At 37.9% G+C, this 14017-nt stretch overlaps 1 protein-coding gene and 1 non-coding gene across 4 annotated transcripts in view; both read left to right on the forward strand.

Moving 5' to 3' along the window:
• PAPPA2 (pappalysin 2) overlaps positions 1 to 14017 on the forward strand; it is a 258494-nt gene that overhangs the window by 95287 nt on the left and 149190 nt on the right. The gene's annotated exons all lie outside the window — the stretch shown is intronic.
• Positions 3088 to 3194, forward strand: LOC117803654. Its single transcript, XR_004627591.1, has one exon. It is a non-coding gene; the product is annotated as a U6 spliceosomal RNA (small nuclear RNA).

Genomic DNA, 14017 nt, shown 5'->3' on the forward strand with positions numbered 1-14017 from the left:
TTTGAGGGCCCAATCCCAGTGAGAAGAAAAATGCATTGAAGTGAGGTCTATATATAACTCAGTTGTTTTTTTCCATTCAGGGAAATTGCCAAATTCTCAGTGAAAGGAATAGTGGCAGAGCAGAGAGCAGCTTAGAGTCTGCTGAAGTCTCACTACTGGGGAGACAAAAATTAAAGGTCAGACAATCCAAGTCATCCAAGAAATAGAAATCTTCGTAGAAATAGAAATCCCCCCAAAAGCCTGATATCTTGCTGATAATTTTATTTTAAGATATTTGCTAACTACTAACCCATGCATTCTCAGGGCCAGCAGTCAAGAAAACAAGTATAAAATAACTACTAAGAGATTAAAAAGTCAAACAGTTGTTTCAGGAGTCTCATAGTAGAGGGAAGAAAAAATTGGAGTTCAGGCCCTATCAAGGAAGAGGGGCCTTGAGACATCCTTGTGTGACACCAAACAGAAACATTCCAGATTACACAAAGCCTGAAATCCAGCCTGAAACACTCTTAAATCCCTGTGTGAGAGAAAGACATTTGCCTATATTTAACTGCCTAACAAAAGAAAATTGAATATTTTCTTTCCTCCTCTGGAGGAAGACAGTATCATGAAGAGCCTCTGCAAGTTGTCATGCACAATGTCCAGCAATCAGTAAAAAATTATTAGTTATGTCAAGAAACAGGGCCAAAACTTAGCTAAACAAAGAAGAAAGCAATCATTAATAAATACAGACTTACAGATTACCCAGATATTGGAGTTGTAGGATATTGGTTTGAGGAAAATTATGGTTACTATATTACAAAATATATATTAAAAATGCAGAATATCTTCTGAGAACTGAAATTTGTAATAACGAATTAAGCAGAAATTTTAGAACAAAAAATACAGACTGAAATTAGGAAATTAATAGATAAGTTTATGAGCAGGGGAGAGAATTAAAGAACTAGAAAATTATAGAAAATGTTAGTATTGAAGCTCAGAGAGAAAAAGTGTTGGAAAAATACAGAAAATAACTTGAGACATTTGAGACCTGATGATAATTGTCTGATGTAAATTAGAGTTTTAGAAGAAGAAGAGAAAGATATTGGGGCAGAAAGAATATCAAGGAGATAATGGCTGAGACTTGTAAAGTGACAGAAGATAACAAACAATGGAGTCAAAATGTTTTACAAACCTCAGGAAGGATAAAATAGAAAGAAAATCACAACTAGGCCCATTATAGCAAAAGTGCTTAACAACCAAAGACAAAGAAAAAAATGCTTAAAAGTAGCTAGAGAAAAAATGTACATTACTTTAAAAGGACAGTGAGGTTCATATGCTGCCTTTTCAACAGAAACTATGGAAGTCATAAAACAACAGATATCATTTTTTAAATGCAAAAAGAAAATAATTGTCAACTTAGAATACTCAGCAAAAATATCTTCTAAAATAAAAAAAATTAAAAATATTTTCAGACAGATAAAAACGGAAATAGTTTAACACCAGCAGTAAAATAATACTGAAGAAGTTATGCAAGCAGAAAGAAAATGACCCCAGATGGGAAGTAGAGACATGCATAAAGAAATGAATGATACTAGAAAGGATAAAAATATTAAAAGTAATAATAATAATGTCTTTTTGGTTTAAAATATATGTAGAATTAAAATATAACAACAATTGTACAAAAGACAGAAAAGAAAGTAAATGAAGTTCAAGAATTTAAGGTCCTTTCCTTTCCTATATCTAGAAAAAGTGCTGATTTTAGTAATTTTAGACAGTAATAAGTAAAAAACACATGTTGTGATCTTTAGGGTGACCATTAAATGATAAATGATCTTTTGTAAGCTAACAGAACAGGAAATGAAATAATCCAGTGAAGGCAACAAAGGGAAAGAAAATAGGAATAAATAACAGAAAAAATAGAAACAAAAAGTAAGATACTGATTATGGCCTAACATATTAGTAATTACATTAAATGCAAATGGACTAAAACTAGTCCAAGAATGTCAATGTAGGTTTCTTATATCAGATAAAGTAAACTTTAAGATAGTACATATTACCAGAGATAAATAGAAATATTTTACAATGATAAAAAAGTAAATTGAAGCGGAGAATGTAATCCATGATAAAATTTATGCACCCAATAACATGCCCTAAAGTATGTAAAGCAATATTTGACAAAAATAAAAAGAAGACAGAAAAATCCACAATCATAGTTGTTATTTTAAAAACAATTTTCTCAGAAAATAACTAAATAAATATCTAGTAGAGATCTAGAATGTTTGAAACATAATTAATATAGGACTTAATGAACAAAATCAATATAGTATACTTAAACAGTGAAGAATATACATTGTATTCACGTACAATGGAAAATTTACTGAGAGTTCTGGGCCAAAAAGTAAACTACAAAGAGTTGCAATCATGAAGTCTTTGCTCTCTTGTATCATTGGAAATAAGGTAGAAGTCAATAACAACAAAAACAACAAAAAACTAGGAAATCACTAAATATTTGGAAACTATGTGATACACTTCTATTTAACTCATGGGCCAAGGAATAAACTGCAGTGAAAATAGGAACATATTTTAAATGAAATGATTATGACAATAGGGCCTATCAAAATTGGTATATACAAGAATCTGTAAGTAGAGTGGAATCTATAGTTTTATATTTTAGAAAAGGAAATGTCTGAGCTAGGTATCCATCTCAAGAAACCAGCAAAGCATAACATATTAAATTTAAAAAAATGATGACAGAAGGAAGTAATAAAAATAAGAGAAGAAATAAAATAGACGATAAACATTAATTAGAAAAAAATTAACAGAGTTAAATTTTGGGGGGGGGAGGGACAAAGAGTTGATAAACCCTTAGAAAAATTGATCAAGAAATGAAAATGAGAGAGAAAGAATATATAACCACTATGAGAAATGAAAGGAGTAATATTTTTATATATACTATAGACATTAATAGCCATAAGTATTTTCGGCAAATGGTGTTATAGCAATTGGACATCCATAGAGAAAAGAAAATGAATTTCAATATGAATCTTATACCTTATAAAGAAATTAACTCAATGCAGATCAGAGATTTAAATATAAAAAGTAAACCTAGTGCTTGCTTTGGCAGCACATATACTAAAATTGGAATGATACAGAGAAGATTAGCATGGCCCTTGTGCAAAGATGACACACAAATTTGTGAAGCGTTTCATATTTTTACAAAGTAAATAAGATGGCCAAAAGCAGGGATAAAGAGAGAGGGAATTTTGAAAGCAGCAAGAGAAAGGAAATCAGTTACATACAAGGGAAACCCCATAAAGCTATCAGTGGATTTTTCAGCAGAGAGTGGCATGATATATTCAAAGTGCTGAAAGAAAGAATTCTGCAGCCAAGAATACTCTATTCAGCAAGGGTTTCATTCAGAATAGAAGGAGAGATAGAGTTTCCCAGAAAAACAAAACTTAAAGGAATTCATGACTAGGAGCAAAACCAGCCAATTCCCCATCACACACAATGCCATCAGCCTGTGGGTTCCAAATCCACAGTCTACCCTCCCTCCTGCCCGAGTCAGCATGCACCGTCTGCCACCTGCTCAATGCCAAGTCAACATGCCTTCACCTCAAAACGACAAGGACTCAAACTGACACTCTTCTCCTCAAATTCCAGCCCTTGTGCTCAAGTTTGTGCACAAAAGTGGGCATATTTATGACAGCGGAACGAAGCAACTGAAGTAGTGACATGAATTCTGTGGAATATATCATGGATAAAAGGAATGTGCTAGGCTGAGCACATCTCCAACAGCACATCAAAGAACAACACATACAGCATGAGGCTGGTTACTAAAAGAAACAAACCCAGGAAAAATAAAACAAGAGAAAATCAGAGAGGGAGACAAACCATAAGAGACTCTTAATAATAGGAAACAAACTGAGAGTTGCTGGAGGGGAGGAGGATGGACATTAAGGAGGGCACATGATGTAATGAGCACTGGGTGTTATATAAGACTGATGAATCACTGACCTCTACCTCTGAAACTAATAATACATTATATATTAATTAATTGAATTTAAGTTAAAAAAGAAACAACCCCCCCCAAAGTAAACCTATAGAACTTTTAAAAAGAAAACATAAGAGAAAATCTTAAGGGCAGGGCTAGGTGAAGAGTGCTTATATATGACACTCACAGCATGGTCCATAAAAATAAAAACTGACAAATTGGATTTAATCAAAATTTAAAATAATTTCTCTGAGAAACACTGTTAAGATGAACAAAGAAATGGCAAACCTGGAGGAAATATTTGCAGACCACACATCTCATAAAGGATCTGTGTCTGGAATATATAAAGAATTTAAAAATTCAATAGTAAGACAAATATTCCAGTTAGAAAATGGGCAAAGACACGAACAGACATCTTACCAAAGAAAATACGCACATGAAAAAATGTTCAGTACCATTAGCCATTGAGGAAATGCAAATTAAAATGAACATGAGGTATTATAACAAACCTTTTAGAAGAGCTAAAATAAAAAACAATGACAATATTAAATGCCAGTGGGGATGCAGGGAAATCAGATCTCTCATACATTGCTGGTGGGAAAATAGAATAGCACAGCCACTCTGGAGAATACTTTGGCAGTTTCTTATAAAACTAAGCCTACATTCACGTGATGATCCAGCAGCTGGACTCTTGGACATTTATCCCCAAGAAATCAAAACATACGTCCATTAAAAAACCTGTACATCAGTTTTCATAGCAGCTTTATTTGTAAGAGCCTAAGAGCTGGAAATGACAGAAGTGTCCTTCCATGCTAGCTGCTTAACCAAACTGTGCTACATCCACGCAATGGGATACTACCCAGAACTAAAAAAGAACAAAGTATGAACGCATACAACAACTTAGAGGGGTCTCAAGGGTATTATGCTGAATGGAAAAAAAAATCTCACAAGTTACATGCTGTATGATTTATGTAGTATTCTTAAAATTCTATGTAGTAGTCTCAAAATGAGGTAATTATAGGTAAAGAACAAGCAGGTGGTTGCCAGGGGTCAGGATTGGGCTGTGAGGGGAGGTATATAGTGTGGGTGTGACATGAAGGGTAGCAAGAAGGAGATCTTAATGGTGATGGAACAGCTCAGTATCTTGATTGTGGCAGTAGTTACACAAAGGTATGCATGTGATAAAATTGCGTAGAACTGCAAGACACACATTACACACACACATACACACGAGTGTGTAAAAACTAGTGAAATCTGAATAAGGACTGTGACCTTTGTGCATAAGCAGAGTACCCCACAACTAGTAGGTATTCTGTGAATACTCACTGAACGAGGGGGTGAATGAATAAATGAGGGAAGGTATTAAATGTAAATGGTTTCAAGAAATGTTTAAATTATCTCATGAGTCACTGACTCATAATGAATTGCAAAAGAAGCTAGGTATATTTATATTTTATTCTCAAACCTCTTAGGAATAACTGTTCTCCTGTAACATGTTCCTTAATGTGCTTTTCAAAAGCAGAAGACTAGATGGAACAGCTGAAAGATCTGGCTCAATATGAATTGCTCGAGTTCTTATTTATTTCTTCCTGATGTTGTCATAACTATGACTGAACAGAGGAACCATATTGACCTAAATCAGGTGTAGAGTAGTACAGACAGCTGGCATAACATGATAGAGGAAGACATTTAGGATTTTCTAAATAGAGTCTTTTTAAGACTCAAGCTTAAGATTATCTATTTGTGTCAATATTCAAGAACCCCTGCATTCTGAGGGTCAGCTGAGGGACCCAGCAGATAAGTACACTAGCCTGAAGGTTTGAAGATTGAATCCAATTTCCGACTACCAGGGGCTTAAGTCAGTGCATGTAATTCGTGGTTGTGCTTTTCCATCCACACCATTTCTGATTTTTAGCATGACTTTGTAGTTTTAATACTATGGTAATGCAGGGTAGAATTTTTTAATAAGTAAGTGAATGAATGAGTTCCCCTTGAGCTCTAATGTTCAGTAGTTTGAACATCTTTAGCCATAGTACACAGGACTTAAACTGAAAATATAACTTTAAAGGCAGAAGACTTATGGGGCACCTAGGTGGCTCAGTCGTTAAGCGTCTGCCTTTGGCCCAGGGCGTGATCCCAGTGTTCTGGGATCAAGCCTCACATCAGGCTCCTCTGCTTGGAGCCTGCTTCTTCCTCTCCCACTCCCCCTGCTTGTGTTCCTTCTCTTGCTGGCTGTCTCTCTGTCAAATAAATAAATAAAATCTTAAAAAAAAATAAAGGCAGAAGACTTAAATTTATGGTAAACCAGGCTTTCTCTGACCTATCAATACCATACTTGTAATCATTCAAAGAAAAGTGGTTGAATCTGTTTGCGGTAATAATGGAGATACAATAATAAAATGAGATCACCCTAAAGGTTTGCACAACGTAACTGCGAGGCAGACATGCAAATATACACTTCCACTACTGTGTGATGATACTGCCCATGAGGTCAAGCAGGAAAATGAAGAGAAAGTGCCTAATTGTGCTCAAATCATCAGACAAGAATTCCCAGAGGGGCAGAGAGTAGAGTTGAAAAATAAGCAGGAGTTGGCCTGGCAGACAATGAGACAGCATTCCAGAGTGAAAGAACTGAGAGATGGCAAGGTTCAGGCTGTTAACAACCTGGGCATGCTTAGAAGTGAATGTACTTGGAATGGCTAGCACACTGCTCTTCAAACTTATTTTTGCTCTCTTGTACCCCCTAAAACACTTTTGAAAAACTCTGAACCCCTTCATACATTCTAAGAGCAGCATCTAAAATAGTGGCAAAGAATATAATTCCTGCCATATTATTTTAAATTATTGACAATTAAAGATAAAGATAAATTTTAAATCTCCTCTCCTAAATGAATCTTCAGTAACATAATGATTTGATATCACCATCATTCATAAATTCATGGCCATGCACTTATTTTTAACATTGGGAAATTATTCATTGCACCTTTTTCTGTTTGAATTTGTGTTTCCATTCAGTTTCTCCTGTAGAACTTTATACTAATGTAACATATGCATATTTTTAACATCTTTAGTCGTCTATTTCTCTGCCAAAAATATATTTTAAATAACTGTTTCGTGATAATTTTTTAATTAAACTTTTTATTTTGAGATAATTACGTATTCACATGTAGTTCTAAGAGATAGTACATAAAAATTCTACATACCCTTTACCCATTGTCTTCCAGTGGTAACATCAGCAAAACAATAGTATAATACCAACGCCAGGATATTAACATTGATACTGATCCTAAGTTATAAAGTGTTAAAAGATTTCTTCTCTATGAGTTATCTTTTCACAGGATTGCTTGTCCAAAATTGATCAAAACACTCTTAAAATATTGATTAATAACTAATTAACAAAATGAGGAATGCATATTTTAATAAGACAAGTGCGGCTTTTCTTTCCCAAATTAGTTCTTGTCTCTGTGGATGAATGTAATTATTGCTACATTGGAACAGGATTTAGCACCAGGTATATTGTTTTTTTTTTTTCCTTCCGTAGCTCCGAGTGCTGACAAAGTTGTTCACATAAATAAGTATATGGGACAAAACAGAGTTCTATTTGATTGACAGAATGGATAGTGGTGCCAAGGTAGAAAATACAGGAAAAGGAAGAGCAAATGAAGAGCTGGTTTGGTTTAGATATGTTGAATTTGGGATCTCTATAATCTGACTATGCAGGGACTTTCACAGAAGCAGGAGGGGGAGCAGGATTCAGGGGTATACCAGAAACCTAAGGAGAGAGAGAATTTTGAGAAAGTCCCCAGTGGCCCATAAATGCAGCTGCTGCAGAGAGATGAAGTCAGTACAAGTCATTTTGGCTAGGTTATCAAGAAGAGTCTGTCACTGTTGGGCACAAAAGTTAGACACTTCGGAGTTTTCTGGGGCAGTCAGCTTTCTCCTTGTTCTAGGGAACATCTGTACTGCCAAAGAACACTCAGAGATCCTGACTGGATCATTAACAACATGCCGCAATGTCCAGGAGACCCAAGAACTGTATGGGAGGGGACTTGAACCTGGCTCATAACGGGGGTTTAAATATGTAGGGTCTTCAAGTGGTCCAGATAATATGACCGTTGTAGGAAAAAAAGTCTTTGAGTGATAGAGTGGGTTAGGGCTTCCCTTGGATAAGAACACATGGAATCTTGAGCAAATCACCTCTCTGAGCCTTACTTTCTCTTATATAAAATGGGGATAATAAGCACAAGGAAGAGAACCTAGCACATAGGGCCTCAATAAATATTCGCTCCATTGGTAGCAACAGCAAATGTAGTAGAAGCTCCAGATACCATGTGTCTGTGGCGAACCTCTCTGAGTGTGCCCTCACCCACCACCTTACCTCCAACCTGGGGATTTTTAGCACCCAGAAAGGTATCGGCTCCTTTGGGACTCAGAGGATGGGAGGAGAGAGCTAGCACAGGGTGATGTAGTCGTGGCGGATATCTGGGGGAAGGCAAAGTAATAGTACTATAGGGGGCAGGGGAAGGTAAAAGCAGCAAAATTCTCTCAGAGGTAAGATATCTCTCCCCCTTCTGGAACTTTTGTAGGAGTTCCTCAGGGCAAACCCCAGCTTCCTCCCAACCAAACTGTTGGACGTTGACACTAGGGTGTTATATCAGTTGTGACACATTCATGCACAAGGTGAGTTAAGGCAGCAAGTGCTGAGACATAGCCACGGATTTGACATGTGGGAAGTCTTTGGTCATTGCAGCTAGACTGTTTCTGTGGAGTGTGGGTTCAGACTCCAGGGTGGAATAGGTGGAAGAATCTACTGGAGGTAACCAGTCATTAGATGGCTGGACTAGAGTGAGACAGATTTTGTCCCCAATCCACTGTTCTTCTCTTTGCTATGCCAAAGCAGGATAATTCTCCCAGGAAATAAGGAGTCAACGAGATATATAAACTGGAGAGCACATGCAAATACGAGGAATTATAGAAGCAGTCAGGAGACAAGCTACACGATGAACAGGATGAGGACTGGGAATTACCCACTAGCTGCTATTAAAGATTATTTGTCAGAAGATAACATTCAGCAAATAGGGTTATTCTGGGTGTCTTGGGGTTTTAAACACAGGGATCACTCTTGGATATTGGAAACATTAGACAAAATTGCCCTAGGGCGTGAATTTCATGCCCTGAAATTGGGGTGCTCCAATGGTAAGTTCATGTATTTGTGATTAGGGGGAGTAATTAATCACCTTTTATATGACAACTTGAAAGGTCTTATTTATTTATTTATTTATTTATTTATTTATTTATTTATTTTTATTCTTTTAGAGAGAGACAGCATGTGAGCAGGGGGTAGGGAGAGAAGGGGCACAGGGAGAGGGAGAGAGAGAGAGAGAGAGAATCCCAAGTAGGGGCTCAGCACAGAGCCCAATGTGGGGCTCAATCTCATGACCCTGAGATCATGAGCTGAGCTAAGCTAAAATGAAGAGTCGGATGCTTAACCAACTAAGCCACCCAGTTGCCCCAAAGATCTCCCCTTTTAAAACATGTCATTGAATCCTTGGAGCCCTGAACAGTACCTGACACAGAATAGATGTTCAATAAATGCTGAATTAATAAATGAATTTTTAAAATATCTTCCCCATTTATACTCTGTGGTACCTAAAATTCTGGTAAGAGTGTGTGTGTGTGTGTGTGTGTGTGTGTGTGTGTGTGTGTGTGTGTCTAGCACTACCCTCATCCACAGGCAAGAAAGGATTAACATACTGTCTCTGATGCCTCAGTAATAACATCTTCCAGCTTTTATTAATTGGATTACTTTTCTCCCATGGTGTGGGGGTGGCTGGAGAGCCCTGAGGGCTTCACATTTGACAATAAGAGTGGCTGAGAGAGTATAAAAGAGACAGAAAATGACATCAGACTGTAAACTCTTCACCCTCTAGGCATTCTTGTCTTGGTTCAGTCTTGTCCAGAACAAGGACTTCCTTCGATGAGACCACAGGCTGTAAAACTAAGAAGCCAGTACAAGATTTGGAGATGAATGGATTCTATGCTTGTTTTGTTAAAAGCTTGCTTCTTTTTCTAGCTCCTGTGACCTTTTCTTTTTTTTTTAAATCTTTTCCATTTCTTTCTCTCCCTTTGTCTTACCTCTGTACTTACTTGTGCTTCTTCCTTGAACCCCTATGCATACTTTGATAGCTTTGTCCTTTCATGTGGAGAGTGTGTTTGGAGGAGTGTATTAAGCCAGTAACTGGAAGTAATTACGTAGGCACCTGCAGACCAGCCCTCAACCCCCTTGTTTTATGGCCATATAACATTCGGCCCTAAAAATTTTACAGAACTGTTTTAAAGTCATTTCAACTTGTGTCCTTTCCTCAAACTGCCTGTTTCTTTTTTTTTTCTTTTTAAATAGAAGTAGCTTTGGGAATCATTCTCTTTACTATATGCCACTCTGGCGGTACTTGTACAACCTGGGAAAGCCAGTTGGAACTTGGGAAATCAGCATCACCTTAGGACTTTGGCTCTCTGCTACTGAAATTTCATCTTTTAATCAGCAACTTCTCTTTTTTTCTTCCCCTGCACCATCCCCTAGACCACACAACAACCCTGTCTTATTGTTTTAGCTTGTCCCTTATAATCAAGGCTGAAAGGTCTTCTAAGACTGAATCTGTGCTCCCCGTCAGTCCATTAAGCAACAGCTGTGGCGCGTGTAGCCACTAGTTGCTATATCCAGGAAGCCCCATTCATATTATGTTCTGTGTACAAGTTACAGGTACTGGCGTGGATTGACTTCAAGTCTCAGTATATACACTCAGGTATGCGAGAAATGTAACTTTTATTTATTCTATAATTGAACTTAATTTCTATTTTGAGCCCCTACTTAGCTGGGTAGTAGACATTTACTCTTAGTCAATTAGCTTCTTTTTGCTCGGTGCTGTATCTAACTCTGGAGATGCCTTATGAACGCCAAGATTTAGGGGAAAGGATGCATTTTGTAAAGGATGCTGGTCACATGAGATGGCCATTGTTTCTATCATGGGACCCACCTTCAGGGGATCTCTGGGAGGCTCTCTGTCACTCTTCCCTTGTAGCCATTTTTCTCTAGAATTAGGGCTCTTACTTGGGAATCCATTCCTGGAATAAGGCAAGATCCCCCTGCTGTCAGATCATATGTACCTGTTTTGAATCCTTTTACTGGGGTATTGAAATATAGAACACAGTGCACTTTATCTGAACCCATCACCATCTGTATATTTCCATTATTTCCCTTTTTTCTCTTTTCTCTTCCTCCAGCTTAGAAGAATTTTTTCCAGGCTAAGATGTGATGATGGCATTGGTAATGTGAGGCAAAGATCGCTACCTTCCATTCACGTACCATGCTAGCTAAACCCTGGATCCCCTCAGGACCCAAATGGCATAGACTTTGGAAATCTCACATTCAGAAAAGGGCTTCTTTTTTTTGCTTTTCATCCATCTTATACCTCCTAGGGAGGTAATGGATGAATGCAGAAGAATCTGGCTTCCTGAATTGGCAATGGGGTAAGGGGCCAGGAGCCACTGGGATAAAATGAGAGTATTTCCAAAATGTTGCCCTTCATTCACACTATTGCTTCAAAGTTTCCCTAAGTAGGCATTCCTGGGTTTTGTCATCAGTTCCTAGGCAGCCTTGTAGGACAGGTGTTGCGGAGGTGAATGAAGGTAGAGTCTGATAGTGTCTTAGAGTGAAGATTGAGGAACGAAGAAGATACCGTTGAAAACATATTGGCACGTCTTTCTTATCCTTCCTGTTTCAATGTAGTAAGTAAAAGCAGAGAACACAAAGAAAGGGATTCAACTGTAGGAAAGGGAATCCCAGCCCCCCATTCTACCACCATATTTTATCCCTTATTTGTGTCTTAGTTTTATCCTCTAAGATGAGGAGAAGCAAAAAGGAACAGTGGTTTTGAGTATAAGAAATAATAATTATATTCTCTATAACTTAGGGCAGTAGGAAGGAAAAGATTATTGGCATTACAGAAAAAAAGATTTCTTGTGTAAATCTGACCTACCTGCAAGGTCTATAAAGAATTAAACTAATAGTGCAATCTTACAAGATTTCCTTTCCATACACAATCACTAATTTTAAGCTATCACAAATAGCTTTTGAATATCAGTGTGTTGTCTGTGGATTGAATGGACACTAGTCTGTCTGAAACTTTGTCCAAGTCTTTTCTGTCTTCTGGGTGCCCATGGCTCTCAGGAGCAGAACAACATGGAAACAAAGTGTGAGCAGCCTAGGGGCAAATCAGAGCTCCTTGTGTGGGGGTGTTTGTCTCCCTTACCTGGCAATGCCTGGTTTCACTCTGGAAAGTCTGTCCTGTTTGTGGTCAGACACTAGCCTTTCCATTTTCTTGATGAATGAAGATGGTTAGGAGGAAACCAACAAGAGATGGGGGCAAATGAGCCCGTGTGGCCAGGCTGCATTATATAATTATAGTAATATTGACAAATGGTCTAATATACCTTTGGGATTACTTTGTTCCAGAAAATAAGCTAAATGCTTATTTGTCTACATGACTATTTCAATCTCCATAACAACCCTTTGTGGTAGGAACTCTCATATTATCATGAAACAGATCAGGAAATAGCCTTGAGAGCTTTTAAGGAACATTCCCAAAGATAAGGATCAATACATTTCCAGTGAGTGCCCACAGCCAAGGAAGGAGCCCATGTCACTCCAAAGGTCATCTTGTGTGAGAGGCTTCTGTGAAGTGTTCTAAGGACCCTCCTTTTCTTTTTTTTAATGATTTTTTATTATATCATGTTAGTCACCATACAGTACATCCCCGGTTTCCGATGTAAAGTTCGATGATTCATTAGTTGCGTATAACACCCAGTGCACCATTCAATATGTGCCCTCCTTACTACCCATCACCGGTCTATCCCATTCCCCCATCCTCCTCCCCTCTGAGGCCCTCTGTTTCTCATAGTCCATAGTCTCTCATGTTTCATTCCCCCTTCTGATTACCTCCCCTTTCTTTATCCCTTTCTTCCCCTACCGATCTTCCTAGTTCTTATGTTCCATAGATGAGAGAAATCATATGATAACTGTCTTTCTCTGCTTGACTTATTTCACTTGTAACCACTCGAGCCTGACCCATGCTAGTAATGGAAATGGAGGAAAATGTGGGACGTAGGTATCAGCCAGAAGGTGTTGCTGCTTTTAAAAAAAAATATTAACATAGAAAAGGAACTGGAAAGTAGCATTTTGTACTGTCTTTTTATTATTCCTATTAAGTTGCTCCTGGAAAAGAACTGCATATTTCCATCAGTAGGTGGGAATTAACAGCTCCCCAGACCCTCCTTGGTCAGACCCAAATAATAGAGAGGGCAAGAGGGTGGGGATGCCGTTTTTTATTTGTTATTTATCAGGACTTGTTCCTTCTTAATGAAAAGAAATTCTCACATTCTTCTTTTTGGATTTTTGGCAGCAAGTCTTTACGCTTCACTCTGGCTTCAGTGTAAGTAGGTTTGTGTGTGTGTGTGTGTGTGTGTGTGTGTGTGTGTGATTTTTATCAAAACATGAAAGAACTTTTATAAACTAAACCATGAAATAAATTAGTGTTTCTCCTCTCCTACCCACATGGATGTATGAGTATGTATGTGATTAAAACCCACTCCTTTAATACTTTCACAAGTTTATTTTAGTGGGAGTAAAGGGTGATTAGAGGAACTATGTGGGACCCCATGCATAAGGGAGAGGAAGGGGAAGGCGTGAGGGCCAGGAGGCAGTGAATCTGGATCACTTGGAAATCTAGCAGATCTGAGGGTGCATGCAGCTGCTCCTGCCAGCTTTTCCCTTCCCCTCAGGCTCCTGAGAGGTGGGAGTCTTGGAATACAAGTTACAAGGTGACGATCCATGATAATACAAGTTTTTCTTCACTTGGTATTTATGACTGTGTCACATAGTCCTGACGGTAAGCTCTTAAGGGCACAGATGAGAATAGGAGGGGATCTTAGTGATAAGCCTGGCTAGCCCCCTCATTTTGCAGATAACCTAGGGAAAGGTGAAAGAGC

The sequence above is a fragment of the Ailuropoda melanoleuca genome, chromosome 8 (assembly GCF_002007445.2).
Source record: "Ailuropoda melanoleuca isolate Jingjing chromosome 8, ASM200744v2, whole genome shotgun sequence".
NCBI classification, from domain to species: Eukaryota; Metazoa; Chordata; class Mammalia; order Carnivora; family Ursidae; genus Ailuropoda; species Ailuropoda melanoleuca.